The sequence below is a fragment of the Heterodontus francisci genome, chromosome 5 (assembly GCF_036365525.1).
Source record: "Heterodontus francisci isolate sHetFra1 chromosome 5, sHetFra1.hap1, whole genome shotgun sequence".
NCBI lineage: Eukaryota > Metazoa > Chordata > Chondrichthyes > Heterodontiformes > Heterodontidae > Heterodontus > Heterodontus francisci.
This window is the reverse complement of record NC_090375.1, coordinates 62,261,882-62,277,213: the sequence shown is the minus strand read 5'-3', so window position 1 is coordinate 62,277,213 and position 15,332 is coordinate 62,261,882. Positions and strand designations below refer to the sequence as shown.

The 15,332-nt window shown below is 49.9% G+C and overlaps 5 non-coding genes across 5 annotated transcripts; all 5 read right to left on the bottom strand.

Annotated features, from left to right (window-relative positions):
• Window positions 1-2,561: 2,561 nt before the first annotated feature.
• Window positions 2,562-2,634, bottom strand: trnam-cau (transfer RNA methionine (anticodon CAU)). The gene has a single exon. It is a non-coding gene; the product is annotated as a tRNA-Met (tRNA).
• Window positions 2,635-5,542: 2,908 nt separating this feature from the next.
• On the bottom strand, window positions 5,543-5,615 carry trnam-cau (transfer RNA methionine (anticodon CAU)). Its single transcript has one exon. It is a non-coding gene; the product is annotated as a tRNA-Met (tRNA).
• A 2,907-nt stretch (window positions 5,616-8,522) lies between these two features.
• trnam-cau (transfer RNA methionine (anticodon CAU)) lies at window positions 8,523-8,595 on the bottom strand. Its single transcript has one exon. It is a non-coding gene; the product is annotated as a tRNA-Met (tRNA).
• Window positions 8,596-11,503: 2,908 nt separating this feature from the next.
• Window positions 11,504-11,576, bottom strand: trnam-cau (transfer RNA methionine (anticodon CAU)). Its single transcript has one exon. It is a non-coding gene; the product is annotated as a tRNA-Met (tRNA).
• Window positions 11,577-14,478: 2,902 nt separating this feature from the next.
• trnam-cau (transfer RNA methionine (anticodon CAU)) lies at window positions 14,479-14,551 on the bottom strand. Its single transcript has one exon. It is a non-coding gene; the product is annotated as a tRNA-Met (tRNA).
• Window positions 14,552-15,332: the final 781 nt, after the last annotated feature.

The window sequence follows — 15,332 nt, the reverse complement described above, 5'->3', positions numbered from 1 at the left end:
GTATGTGCTTTTTTAGAGTAAGCGTGTAGTAAGCAGCAATTAGCTGAAGGTAGCGCTCTTAACTTGACAAGTCGATGGCTGCTCAACGTGTTGCCGCCAAGGCACGGGATCCCTCGTTTCCTGTCTGCAAACTGCCTGCACGCGACTGTTTCACTTCCGCAGTTTCATCTGCTGGCCAGCAGGGGTTCGTCTTTGCTCCCCCAGAATATATAATATTCCATAAAAATTTGCAACCCTTTTCTATGCAATGTACATTTGCAAAACACAGCAAAAATAGTGTTGGCGCATACAGCCCGAGGGGGTCTTACACAGGTGCCGGCCACTCGGTAAACTATGGCGGGAGGACCCCCTTACACAGTGGTCTTTCTCCATGGAGCCTTTGGGGCGGCTGCCCCAAGCTTTACTGCATCCCACAGCACGTAGTCCTGGACCTCGGAACGTGCCAGCGAGCGAAACTCAAGTCGTGGACAACTCTTTGCACAGGAAGAATTGGGATCGGAATTCCTCCTCCCCACCCCCACCTCCCGCCCCCCGACTGGACTTTAAAACTGGACTTTGTGGAGTATGGGGAAGGAACCCCAACCCTCACGGACAATAGTACTGTGAATGAGAGCCAAAACCTTACACAAAGCACACAGAGGCAGGCTGCATTCCGATGGATCAATTTCAAACATTCCAACATCACAACAGAACTGATAGTGTCAAAGGACTGGAATTTGGGACATTATCATAACAGTGACACAGCATAACTGCCGTCATGTAACACAATTAAGTAATTAGGGAGGCCATTCTTACAACTAACCGGCCCCAGGCCACAGCATTCACTCCTGTCGAGGCAGGAGAGAAACCTTTTCATGTATATCAGCTCTGGAGCCTGGAATACCTCACCCTGGTGGAGTTTGTTGTTCTCGGTCATGGAAATAACATCAACATAAGTGGATCTGTCTGGACCAGGCAGGTAACTGACGAAAGAGATTAAAAGGCGCTAAGCGCTCACCATCCAGCAGGATGGCTCCAGGTGATGTGTTTATGATATTTCGATAAGGACCATCATGAAAAGGACAAGATCGAAGAGTTTGGCACTGCAGTCAAGAAGGAGGGTCAGGAAGAGTCAACCTAGCTCGTGGACCTACAAATTCTCACCTCATGGAGGATTGTAAGTTATCAGCCAAATGTGAGGGGTATTTGGGGCTGAGAGTTGAAAGCAATTTTAAGTGTGACAAATAAATCCTGGGAGGGTTTGGGGTTTTGAATTGAGTGAGTTTGGGGCAGAAGTGTGGGCTTTTGCTTGTGGGTTTTCGGAAAAGGTGCGTCTTAAAAGTGGTGGTGACTTGTGTGTTTGGGTGGGAGCCGAGCCGAGCCGAGCCGAGGTTAAATGGTGGAGGGATTTAAATCGGTCTAAGCAAGCAAGGTGTCGTGTGGCGTCCTTTACATTCGTTTCGAGGTCTTTGTATCAGGGTGTTAGGGGGGTCTTAATAAAGAAGTTTACGGTTCCGCCCAACCCTGTGCCTGTGCAATTTGTCCTTTCTAAAATCCTAAAGAACCATCAGTAAGGGGGGTAAACAGGAGCAGGAAGCTCTCACAAAGAACGAGCAGCAGGTTTCAGGCAGACCAAAGTGCGCCTTTCAGCTAGTTGATGGTCCTCCAGCAAGAGTTGATGCTTACCTGGGGTGTGCGTCCAGTTTTTTTTTATTTCCAAAATATACTTTATTCATAAATATCTGTAAAAATTACATTGCCAAACAGTTTCCAAACAGCACCAAAAAATACAAACATTGCAAGGGAGATCAGTTTCCTTCAATACTGTCATGAGTTTCTTCCCAACCCTTCCGTTTCACAATTGTCATGTCAATTACAGTTTTACATTTACAGCAATTGAGAACATTAACGATACAGTTCGAGGGGTGCGTCCAGTTTGAGCAGCATGGCAGGCAAAACCTCAGCACTCACTGGAAAGCAAAAGAAGTCTTGTGTCAGTCAGACAGGGCTCTCGACTGCTCCCTCACACTCGTGGCGGCTGCTAGTTTCCGCTCACCAGCTTTTCCTTGCGCCAGCTGGGGCTCTTCTGGGCTTCTTTCATGGTTATTGGAGCTGGCCGGTCCTGCCGCTGCTAACTTGCTGCTGCTGGAGGGACCTGCTGATTGAAGCAAAGCACTGACTGCGTTCAGGCAGCGAGCCAAGCCCAAGCCCAAGCCGCATTTCCCTGCAGCTCAAGGAGCAACTTGGAGACAGCTGCTATGGGGCTGTTGTGAAAGAATCTGGGCTCAGCAGTCTTAGCCAAGCTGGGGAATTAGCTCAAATGGTAGAGTGCTCGCTTAGCATGTGAGAGGTAGCGGGATCGATGCCTGCATTCTCCATTCTGCTTTTTCCTGGGCTCCAATCTTCACATTCAGCACTTGTGGCAAGCAGCTGACAACGTCTTGCCTTGCGCTCCCATCTCCAGTGCTGGAGGCTGTCAAATGCTTTGCAGCACTGCAGCAAGCAAAGCGGCTGGATTTTGGCACGCAACGAGAGCGGAAAGGTCAAGTGAGTGATGGCAAAAGAAAGCACAGTGGGCACACTGCCTTCTCTGAGGATCGAACTCAGGACCTTCAGATTATGAGACTGACGCGCTGCCTACTGCGCTAAGAAGGCACTGCCATGCAGCACGCCCAAGTAGACCAAGTTGCAAAGTGTTCCCAAGCCGCAGGACAAAGTCAACACAAAACTCTCAGCCAGCCAGGAGTCAAAGCTATCAGCTTCCCATCCCCAGACAGACGGCTTATCCATTACAGCATTGGCCCAGGCTGTGGAGAGCAGCTGGCCGTTCACAGTCCCACAGCACAGCGGCAGCAATGGCTAGGCCAAGGCCTGAGCGGCAAACCATCAGCAAGCACTTTTGTCACTTCCCTTCCGTAGCTCAGCTGCTGCGGCGCAGGACTGTAGAGGAAAGCAGAGCAAAATCATCCTTAGGCCGCTGCTTAAATTCACACTTGAAGGAGTATGTGCTTTTTTAGAGTAAGCGTGTAGTAAGCAGCAATTAGCTGAAGGTAGCGCTCTTAACTTGACAAGTCGATGGCTGCTCAACGTGTTGCCGCCAAGGCACGGGATCCCTCGTTTCCTGTCTGCAAACTGCCTGCACGCGACTGTTTCACTTCCGCAGTTTCATCTGCTGGCCAGCAGGGGTTCGTCTTTGCTCCCCCAGAATATATAATATTCCATAAAAATTTGCAACCCTTTTCTATGCAATGTACATTTGCAAAACACAGCAAAAATAATGTTGGCGCATACAGCCCGAGGGGGTCTTACACAGGTGCCAGCCACTCGGTAAACTATGGCGGGAGGACCCCCTTACACAGTGGTCTTTCTCCATGGAGCCTTTGGGGCGGCTGCCCCAAGCTTTACTGCATCCCACAGCACGTAGTCCTGGACCTCGGAACGTGCCAGCGAGCGAAACTCAAGTCGTGGACAACTCTTTGCACAGGAAGAATTGGGATCGGAATTCCTCCTCCCCACCCCCACCTCCCGCCCCCCGACTGGACTTTAAAACTGGACTTTGTGGAGTATGGGGAAGGAACCCCAACCCTCACGGACAATAGTACTGTGAATGAGAGCCAAAACCTTACACAAAGCACACAGAGGCAGGCTGCATTCCGATGGATCAATTTCAAACATTCCAACATCACAACAGAACTGATAGTGTCAAAGGACTGGAATTTGGGACATTATCATAACAGTGACACAGCATAACTGCCGTCATGTAACACAATTAAGTAATTAGGGAGGCCATTCTTACAACTAACCGGCCCCAGGCCACAGCATTCACTCCTGTCGAGGCAGGAGAGAAACCTTTTCATGTATATCAGCTCTGGAGCCTGGAATACCTCACCCTGGTGGAGTTTGTTGTTCTCGGTCATGGAAATAACATCAACATAAGTGGATCTGTCTGGACCAGGCAGGTAACTGACGAAAGAGATTAAAAGGCGCTAAGCGCTCACCATCCAGCAGGATGGCTCCAGGTGATGTGTTTATGATATTTCGATAAGGACCATCATGAAAAGGACAAGATCGAAGAGTTTGGCACTGCAGTCAAGAAGGAGGGTCAGGAAGAGTCAACCTAGCTCGTGGACCTACAAATTCTCACCTCATGGAGGATTGTAAGTTATCAGCCAAATGTGAGGGGTATTTGGGGCTGAGAGTTGAAAGCAATTTTAAGTGTGACAAATAAATCCTGGGAGGGTTTGGGGTTTTGAATTGAGTGAGTTTGGGGCAGAAGTGTGGGCTTTTGCTTGTGGGTTTTCGGAAAAGGTGCGTCTTAAAAGTGGTGGTGACTTGTGTGTTTGGGTGGGAGCCGAGCCGAGCCGAGGTTCAATGGTGGAGGGATTTAAATCGGTCTAAGCAAGCAAGGTGTCGTGTGGCGTCCTTTACATTCGTTTCGAGGTCTTTGTATCAGGGTGTTAGGGGGGTCTTAATAAAGAAGTTTACGGTTCCGCCCAACCCTGTGCCTGTGCAATTTGTCCTTTCTAAAATCCTAAAGAACCATCAGTAAGGGGGGTAAACAGGAGCAGGAAGCTCTCACAAAGAACGAGCAGCAGGTTTCAGGCAGACCAAAGTGCGCCTTTCAGCTAGTTGATGGTCCTCCAGCAAGAGTTGATGCTTACCTGGGGTGTGCGTCCAGTTTTTTTTTATTTCCAAAATATACTTTATTCATAAATATCTGTAAATATTACATTGCCAAACAGTTTCCAAACAGCACCAAAAAATACAAACATTGCAAGGGAGATCAGTTTCCTTCAATACTGTCATGAGTTTCTTCCCAACCCTTCCGTTTCACAATTGTCATGTCAATTACAGTTTTACATTTACAGCAATTGAGAATATTAACGATACAGTTCGAGGGGTGCGTCCAGTTTGAGCAGCATGGCAGGCAAAACCTCAGCACTCACTGGAAAGCAAAAGAAGTCTTGTGTCAGTCAGACAGGGCTCTCGACTGCTCCCTCACACTCGTGGCGGCTGCTAGTTTCCGCTCACCAGCTTTTCCTTGCGCCAGCTGGGGCTCTTCTGGGCTTCTTTCATGGTTATTGGAGCTGGCCGGTCCTGCCGCTGCTAACTTGCTGCTGCTGGAGGGACCTGCTGATTGAAGCAAAGCACTGACTGCGTTCAGGCAGCGAGCCAAGCCCAAGCCCAAGCCCAAGCCGCATTTCCCTGCAGCTCAAGGAGCAACTTGGAGACAGCTGCTATGGGGCTGTTGTGAAAGAATCTGGGCTCAGCAGTCTTAGCCAAGCTGGGGAATTAGCTCAAATGGTAGAGCGCTTGCTTAGCATGTGAGAGGTAGCGGGATCGATGCCTGCATTCTCCATTCTGCTTTTTCCTGGGCTCCAATCTTCACATTCAGCACTTGTGGCAACCAGCTGACAACGTCTTGCCTTGCGCTCCCATCTCCAGTGCTGGAGGCTGTCAAATGCTTTGCAGCACGGCAGCAAGCAAAGCGGCTGGATTTTGGCGCGCAACGAGAGCGGAAAGGTCAAGTGAGTGATGGCAAAAGAAAGCACAGTGGGCACACTGCCTTCTCTGAGGATCGAACTCAGGACCTTCAGATTATGAGACTGACGCGCTGCCTACTGCGCTAAGAAGGCACTGCCATGCAGCACGCCCAAGTAGACCAAGTTGCAAAGTGTTCCCAAGCCGCAGGACAAAGTCGACACAAAACTCTCAGCCAGCCAGGAGTCAAAGCTATCAGCTTCCCATCCCCAGACAGACGGCTTATCCATTACAGCATTGGCCCAGGCTGTGGAGAGCAGCTGGCCGTTCACAGTCCCACAGCACAGCGGCAGCAATGGCTAGGCCAAGGCCTGAGCGGCAAACCATTAGCAAGCACTTTTGTCACTTCCCTTCCGTAGCTCAGCTGCTGCGGCGCAGGACTGTAGAGGAAAGCAGAGCAAAATCATCCTTAGGCCGCTGCTTAAATTCACACTTGAAGGAGTATGTGCTTTTTTAGAGTAAGCGTGTAGTAAGCAGCAATTAGCTGAAGGTAGCGCTCTTAACTTGACAAGTCGATGGCTGCTCAACGTGTTGCCGCCAAGGCACGGGATCCCTCGTTTCCTGTCTGCAAACTGCCTGCACGCGACTGTTTCACTTCCGCAGTTTCATCTGCTGGCCAGCAGGGGTTCGTCTTTGCTCCCCCAGAATATATAATATTCCATAAAAATTTGCAACCCTTTTCTATGCAATGTACATTTGCAAAACACAGCAAAAATAGTGTTGGCGCATACAGCCCGAGGGGGTCTTACACAGGTGCCGGCCACTCGGTAAACTATGGCGGGAGGACCCCCTTACACAGTGGTCTTTCTCCATGGAGCCTTTGGGGCGGCTGCCCCAAGCTTTACTGCATCCCACAGCACGTAGTCCTGGACCTCGGAACGTGCCAGCGAGCGAAACTCAAGTCGTGGACAACTCTTTGCACAGGAAGAATTGGGATCGGAATTCCTCCTCCCCACCCCCACCTCCCGCCCCCCGACTGGACTTTAAAACTGGACTTTGTGGAGTATGGGGAAGGAACCCCAACCCTCACGGACAATAGTACTGTGAATGAGAGCCAAAACCTTACACAAAGCACACAGAGGCAGGCTGCATTCCGATGGATCAATTTCAAACATTCCAACATCACAACAGAACTGATAGTGTCAAAGGACTGGAATTTGGGACATTATCATAACAGTGACACAGCATAACTGCCGTCATGTAACACAATTAAGTAATTAGGGAGGCCATTCTTACAACTAACCGGCCCCAGGCCACAGCATTCACTCCTGTCGAGGCAGGAGAGAAACCTTTTCATGTATATCAGCTCTGGAGCCTGGAATACCTCACCCTGGTGGAGTTTGTTGTTCTCGGTCATGGAAATAACATCAACATAAGTGGATCTGTCTGGACCAGGCAGGTAACTGACGAAAGAGATTAAAAGGCGCTAAGCGCTCACCATCCAGCAGGATGGCTCCAGGTGATGTGTTTATGATATTTCGATAAGGACCATCATGAAAAGGACAAGATCGAAGAGTTTGGCACTGCAGTCAAGAAGGAGGGTCAGGAAGAGTCAACCTAGCTCGTGGACCTACAAATTCTCACCTCATGGAGGATTGTAAGTTATCAGCCAAATGTGAGGGGTATTTGGGGCTGAGAGTTGAAAGCAATTTTAAGTGTGACAAATAAATCCTGGGAGGGTTTGGGGTTTTGAATTGAGTGAGTTTGGGGCAGAAGTGTGGGCTTTTGCTTGTGGGTTTTCGGAAAAGGTGCGTCTTAAAAGTGGTGGTGACTTGTGTGTTTGGGTGGGAGCCGAGCCGAGCCGAGCCGAGGTTAAATGGTGGAGGGATTTAAATCGGTCTAAGCAAGCAAGGTGTCGTGTGGCGTCCTTTACATTCGTTTCGAGGTCTTTGTATCAGGGTGTTAGGGGGGTCTTAATAAAGAAGTTTACGGTTCCGCCCAACCCTGTGCCTGTGCAATTTGTCCTTTCTAAAATCCTAAAGAACCATCAGTAAGGGGGGTAAACAGGAGCAGGAAGCTCTCACAAAGAACGAGCAGCAGGTTTCAGGCAGACCAAAGTGCGCCTTTCAGCTAGTTGATGGTCCTCCAGCAAGAGTTGATGCTTACCTGGGGTGTGCGTCCAGTTTTTTTTTATTTCCAAAATATACTTTATTCATAAATATCTGTAAAAATTACATTGCCAAACAGTTTCCAAACAGCACCAAAAAATACAAACATTGCAAGGGAGATCAGTTTCCTTCAATACTGTCATGAGTTTCTTCCCAACCCTTCCGTTTCACAATTGTCATGTCAATTACAGTTTTACATTTACAGCAATTGAGAACATTAACGATACAGTTCGAGGGGTGCGTCCAGTTTGAGCAGCATGGCAGGCAAAACCTCAGCACTCACTGGAAAGCAAAAGAAGTCTTGTGTCAGTCAGACAGGGCTCTCGACTGCTCCCTCACACTCGTGGCGGCTGCTAGTTTCCGCTCACCAGCTTTTCCTTGCGCCAGCTGGGGCTCTTCTGGGCTTCTTTCATGGTTATTGGAGCTGGCCGGTCCTGCCGCTGCTAACTTGCTGCTGCTGGAGGGACCTGCTGATTGAAGCAAAGCACTGACTGCGTTCAGGCAGCGAGCCAAGCCCAAGCCCAAGCCGCATTTCCCTGCAGCTCAAGGAGCAACTTGGAGACAGCTGCTATGGGGCTGTTGTGAAAGAATCTGGGCTCAGCAGTCTTAGCCAAGCTGGGGAATTAGCTCAAATGGTAGAGCGCTCGCTTAGCATGTGAGAGGTAGCGGGATCGATGCCTGCATTCTCCATTCTGCTTTTTCCTGGGCTCCAATCTTCACATTCAGCACTTGTGGCAAGCAGCTGACAACGTCTTGCCTTGCGCTCCCATCTCCAGTGCTGGAGGCTGTCAAATGCTTTGCAGCACTGCAGCAAGCAAAGCGGCTGGATTTTGGCACGCAACGAGAGCGGAAAGGTCAAGTGAGTGATGGCAAAAGAAAGCACAGTGGGCACACTGCCTTCTCTGAGGATCGAACTCAGGACCTTCAGATTATGAGACTGACGCGCTGCCTACTGCGCTAAGAAGGCACTGCCATGCAGCACGCCCAAGTAGACCAAGTTGCAAAGTGTTCCCAAGCCGCAGGACAAAGTCAACACAAAACTCTCAGCCAGCCAGGAGTCAAAGCTATCAGCTTCCCATCCCCAGACAGACGGCTTATCCATTACAGCATTGGCCCAGGCTGTGGAGAGCAGCTGGCCGTTCACAGTCCCACAGCACAGCGGCAGCAATGGCTAGGCCAAGGCCTGAGCGGCAAACCATCAGCAAGCACTTTTGTCACTTCCCTTCCGTAGCTCAGCTGCTGCGGCGCAGGACTGTAGAGGAAAGCAGAGCAAAATCATCCTTAGGCCGCTGCTTAAATTCACACTTGAAGGAGTATGTGCTTTTTTAGAGTAAGCGTGTAGTAAGCAGCAATTAGCTGAAGGTAGCGCTCTTAACTTGACAAGTCGATGGCTGCTCAACGTGTTGCCGCCAAGGCACGGGATCCCTCGTTTCCTGTCTGCAAACTGCCTGCACGCGACTGTTTCACTTCCGCAGTTTCATCTGCTGGCCAGCAGGGGTTCGTCTTTGCTCCCCCAGAATATATAATATTCCATAAAAATTTGCAACCCTTTTCTATGCAATGTACATTTGCAAAACACAGCAAAAATAATGTTGGCGCATACAGCCCGAGGGGGTCTTACACAGGTGCCAGCCACTCGGTAAACTATGGCGGGAGGACCCCCTTACACAGTGGTCTTTCTCCATGGAGCCTTTGGGGCGGCTGCCCCAAGCTTTACTGCATCCCACAGCACGTAGTCCTGGACCTCGGAACGTGCCAGCGAGCGAAACTCAAGTCGTGGACAACTCTTTGCACAGGAAGAATTGGGATCGGAATTCCTCCTCCCCACCCCCACCTCCCGCCCCCCGACTGGACTTTAAAACTGGACTTTGTGGAGTATGGGGAAGGAACCCCAACCCTCACGGACAATAGTACTGTGAATGAGAGCCAAAACCTTACACAAAGCACACAGAGGCAGGCTGCATTCCGATGGATCAATTTCAAACATTCCAACATCACAACAGAACTGATAGTGTCAAAGGACTGGAATTTGGGACATTATCATAACAGTGACACAGCATAACTGCCGTCATGTAACACAATTAAGTAATTAGGGAGGCCATTCTTACAACTAACCGGCCCCAGGCCACAGCATTCACTCCTGTCGAGGCAGGAGAGAAACCTTTTCATGTATATCAGCTCTGGAGCCTGGAATACCTCACCCTGGTGGAGTTTGTTGTTCTCGGTCATGGAAATAACATCAACATAAGTGGATCTGTCTGGACCAGGCAGGTAACTGACGAAAGAGATTAAAAGGCGCTAAGCGCTCACCATCCAGCAGGATGGCTCCAGGTGATGTGTTTATGATATTTCGATAAGGACCATCATGAAAAGGACAAGATCGAAGAGTTTGGCACTGCAGTCAAGAAGGAGGGTCAGGAAGAGTCAACCTAGCTCGTGGACCTACAAATTCTCACCTCATGGAGGATTGTAAGTTATCAGCCAAATGTGAGGGGTATTTGGGGCTGAGAGTTGAAAGCAATTTTAAGTGTGACAAATAAATCCTGGGAGGGTTTGGGGTTTTGAATTGAGTGAGTTTGGGGCAGAAGTGTGGGCTTTTGCTTGTGGGTTTTCGGAAAAGGTGCGTCTTAAAAGTGGTGGTGACTTGTGTGTTTGGGTGGGAGCCGAGCCGAGCCGAGGTTCAATGGTGGAGGGATTTAAATCGGTCTAAGCAAGCAAGGTGTCGTGTGGCGTCCTTTACATTCGTTTCGAGGTCTTTGTATCAGGGTGTTAGGGGGGTCTTAATAAAGAAGTTTACGGTTCCGCCCAACCCTGTGCCTGTGCAATTTGTCCTTTCTAAAATCCTAAAGAACCATCAGTAAGGGGGGTAAACAGGAGCAGGAAGCTCTCACAAAGAACGAGCAGCAGGTTTCAGGCAGACCAAAGTGCGCCTTTCAGCTAGTTGATGGTCCTCCAGCAAGAGTTGATGCTTACCTGGGGTGTGCGTCCAGTTTTTTTTTATTTCCAAAATATACTTTATTCATAAATATCTGTAAATATTACATTGCCAAACAGTTTCCAAACAGCACCAAAAAATACAAACATTGCAAGGGAGATCAGTTTCCTTCAATACTGTCATGAGTTTCTTCCCAACCCTTCCGTTTCACAATTGTCATGTCAATTACAGTTTTACATTTACAGCAATTGAGAATATTAACGATACAGTTCGAGGGGTGCGTCCAGTTTGAGCAGCATGGCAGGCAAAACCTCAGCACTCACTGGAAAGCAAAAGAAGTCTTGTGTCAGTCAGACAGGGCTCTCGACTGCTCCCTCACACTCGTGGCGGCTGCTAGTTTCCGCTCACCAGCTTTTCCTTGCGCCAGCTGGGGCTCTTCTGGGCTTCTTTCATGGTTATTGGAGCTGGCCGGTCCTGCCGCTGCTAACTTGCTGCTGCTGGAGGGACCTGCTGATTGAAGCAAAGCACTGACTGCGTTCAGGCAGCGAGCCAAGCCCAAGCCCAAGCCCAAGCCGCATTTCCCTGCAGCTCAAGGAGCAACTTGGAGACAGCTGCTATGGGGCTGTTGTGAAAGAATCTGGGCTCAGCAGTCTTAGCCAAGCTGGGGAATTAGCTCAAATGGTAGAGCGCTTGCTTAGCATGTGAGAGGTAGCGGGATCGATGCCTGCATTCTCCATTCTGCTTTTTCCTGGGCTCCAATCTTCACATTCAGCACTTGTGGCAACCAGCTGACAACGTCTTGCCTTGCGCTCCCATCTCCAGTGCTGGAGGCTGTCAAATGCTTTGCAGCACGGCAGCAAGCAAAGCGGCTGGATTTTGGCGCGCAACGAGAGCGGAAAGGTCAAGTGAGTGATGGCAAAAGAAAGCACAGTGGGCACACTGCCTTCTCTGAGGATCGAACTCAGGACCTTCAGATTATGAGACTGACGCGCTGCCTACTGCGCTAAGAAGGCACTGCCATGCAGCACGCCCAAGTAGACCAAGTTGCAAAGTGTTCCCAAGCCGCAGGACAAAGTCGACACAAAACTCTCAGCCAGCCAGGAGTCAAAGCTATCAGCTTCCCATCCCCAGACAGACGGCTTATCCATTACAGCATTGGCCCAGGCTGTGGAGAGCAGCTGGCCGTTCACAGTCCCACAGCACAGCGGCAGCAATGGCTAGGCCAAGGCCTGAGCGGCAAACCATCAGCAAGCACTTTTGTCACTTCCCTTCCGTAGCTCAGCTGCTGCGGCGCAGGACTGTAGAGGAAAGCAGAGCAAAATCATCCTTAGGCCGCTGCTTAAATTCACACTTGAAGGAGTATGTGCTTTTTTAGAGTAAGCGTGTAGTAAGCAGCAATTAGCTGAAGGTAGCGCTCTTAACTTGACAAGTCGATGGCTGCTCAACGTGTTGCCGCCAAGGCACGGGATCCCTCGTTTCCTGTCTGCAAACTGCCTGCACGCGACTGTTTCACTTCCGCAGCTTCATCTGCTGGCCAGCAGGGGTTCGTCTTTGCTCCCCCAGAATATATAATATTCCATAAAAATTTGCAACCCTTTTCTATGCAATGTACATTTGCAAAACACAGCAAAAATAGTGTTGGCGCATACAGCCCGAGGGGGTCTTACACAGGTTCCGGCCACTCGGTAAACTATGGCGGGAGGACCCCCTTACACAGTGGTCTTTCTCCATGGAGCCTTTGGAGCGGCTGCCCCAAGCTTTACTGCATCCCACAGCACGTAGTCCTGGACCTCGGAACGTGCCAGCGAGCGAAACTCAAGTCGTGGACAACTCTTTGCACAGGAAGAATTGGGATCGGAATTCCTCCTCCCCACCCCCACCTCCCGCCCCCCGACTGGACTTTAAAACTGGACTTTGTGGAGTATGGGGAAGGAACCCCAACCCTCACGGACAATAGTACTGTGAATGAGAGCCAAAACCTTACACAAAGCACACAGAGGCAGGCTGCATTCCGATGGATCAATTTCAAACATTCCAACATCACAACAGAACTGATAGTGTCAAAGGACTGGAATTTGGGACATTATCATAACAGTGACACAGCATAACTGCCGTCATGTAACACAATTAAGTAATTAGGGAGGCCATTCTTACAACTAACCGGCCCCAGGCCACAGCATTCACTCCTGTCGAGGCAGGAGAGAAACCTTTTCATGTATATCAGCTCTGGAGCCTGGAATACCTCACCCTGGTGGAGTTTATTGTTCTCGGTCATGGAAATAACATCAACATAAGTGGATCTGTCTGGACCAGGCAGGTAACTGACGAAAGAGATTAAAAGGCGCTAAGCGCTCACCATCCAGCAGGATGGCTCCAGGTGATGTGTTTATGATATTTCGATAAGGATCATCATGAAAAGGACAAGATCGAAGAGTTTGGCACTGCAGTCAAGAAGGAGGGTCAGGAAGAGTCAACCTGGCTCGTGGACCTACAAATTCTCACCTCATGGAGGATTGTAAGTTATCAGCCAAATGTGAGGGGTATTTGGGGCTGAGAGTTGAAAGCAATTTTAAGTGTGACAAAGAAATCCTGGGAGGGTTTGGGGTTTTGAATTGAGTGAGTTTGGGGCAGAAGTGTGGGCTTTTGCTTGTGGGTTTTCGGAAAAGGTGCGTCTTAAAAGTGGTGGTGACTTGTGTGTTTGGGCGGGAGCCGAGCCGAGCCGAGGTTAAATGGTGGAGGGATTTAAATCGGTCTAAGCAAGCAAGGTGTCGTGTGGCGTCCTTTACATTCGTTTCGAGGTCTTTGTATCAGGGTGTTAGGGGGGTCTTAATAAAGAAGTTTACGGTTCCGCCCAACCCTGTGCCTGTGCAATTTGTCCTTTCTAAAATCCTAAAGAACCATCAGTAAGGGGGGTAAACAGGAGCAGGAAGCTCTCACAAAGAACGAGCAGCAGGTTTCAGGCAGACCAAAGTGCGCCTTTCAGCTAGTTGATGGTCCTCCAGCAAGAGTTGATGCTTACCTGGGGTGTGCGTCCAGTTTTTTTTTATTTCCAAAATATACTTTATTCATAAATATCTGTAAAAATTACATTGCCAAACAGTTTCCAAACAGCACCAAAAAATACAAACATTGCAAGGGAGATCAGTTTCCTTCAATACTGTCATGAGTTTCTTCCCAACCCTTCCGTTTCACAATTGTCATGTCAATTACAGTTTTACATTTACAGCAATTGAGAATATTAACGATACAGTTCGAGGGGTGCGTCCAGTTTGAGCAGCATGGCAGGCAAAACCTCAGCACTCACTGGAAAGCAAAAGAAGTCTTGTGTCAGTCAGACAGGGCTCTCGACTGCTCCCTCACACTCGTGGCGGCTGCTAGTTTCCGCTCACCAGCTTTTCCTTGCGCCAGCTGGGGCTCTTCTGGGCTTCTTTCATGGTTATTGGAGCTGGCCGGTCCTGCCGCTGCTAACTTGCTGCTGCTGGAGGGACCTGCTGATTGAAGCAAAGCACTGACTGCGTTCAGGCAGCGAGCCAAGCCCAAGCCCAAGCCGCATTTCCCTGCAGCTCAAGGAGCAACTTGGAGACAGCTGCTATGGGGCTGTTGTGAAAGAATCTGGGCTCAGCAGTCTTAGCCAAGCTGGGGAATTAGCTCAAATGGTAGAGTGCTCGCTTAGCATGCGAGAGGTAGCGGGATCGATGCCTGCATTCTCCATTCTGCTTTTTCCTGGGCTCCAATCTTCACATTCAGCACTTGTGGCAACCAGCTGACAACGTCTTGCCTTGCGCTCCCATCTCCAGTGCTGGAGGCTGTCAAATGCTTTGCAGCACGGCAGCAAGCAAAGCGGCTGGATTTTGGCACGCAAGGAGAGCGGAAAGGTCAAGTGAGTGATGGCAAAAGAAAGCACAGTGGGCACACTGCCTTCTCTGAGGATCGAACTCAGGACCTTCAGATTATGAGACTGACGCGCTGCCTACTGCGCTAAGAAAGCACTGCCATGCAGCACGCCCAAGTAGACCAAGTTGCAAAGTGTTCCCAAGCCGCAGGACAAAGTCGACACAAAACTCTCAGCCAGCCAGGAGTCAAAGCTATCAGCTTCCCATCCCCAGACAGACGGCTTATCCATTACAGCATTGGCCCAGGCTGTGGAGAGCAGCTGGCCGTTCACAGTCCCACAGCACAGCGGCAGCAATGGCTAGGCCAAGGCCTGAGCGGCAAACCATCAGCAAGCACTTTTGTCACTTCCCTTCCGTAGCTCAGCTGCTGCGGCGCAGGACTGTAGAGGAAAGCAGAGCAAAATCATCCTTAGGCCGCTGCTTAAATTCACACTTGAAGGAGTATGTGCTTTTTTAGAGTAAGCGTGTAGTAAGCAGCAATTAGCTGAAGGTAGCGCTCTTAACTTGACAAGTCGATGGCTGCTCAACGTGTTGCCGCCAAGGCACGGGATCCCTCGCTTCCTGTCTGCAAACTGCCTGCACGCGACTGTTTCACTTCCGCAGTTTCATCTGCTGGCCAGCAGGGGTTCGTCTTTGCTCCCCCAGAATATATAATATTCCATAAAAATTTGCAACCCTTTTCTATGCAATGTACATTTGCAAAACACAGCAAAAATAGTGTTGGCGCATACAGCCCGAGGGGGTCTTACACAGGTGCCGGCCACTCGGTAAACTATGGCGGGAGGACCCCCTTACACAGTGGTCTTTCTCCATGGAGCCTTTGGAGCGGCTGCCCCAAGCTTTACTGCATCCCACAGCACGTAGTCCTGGACCTCG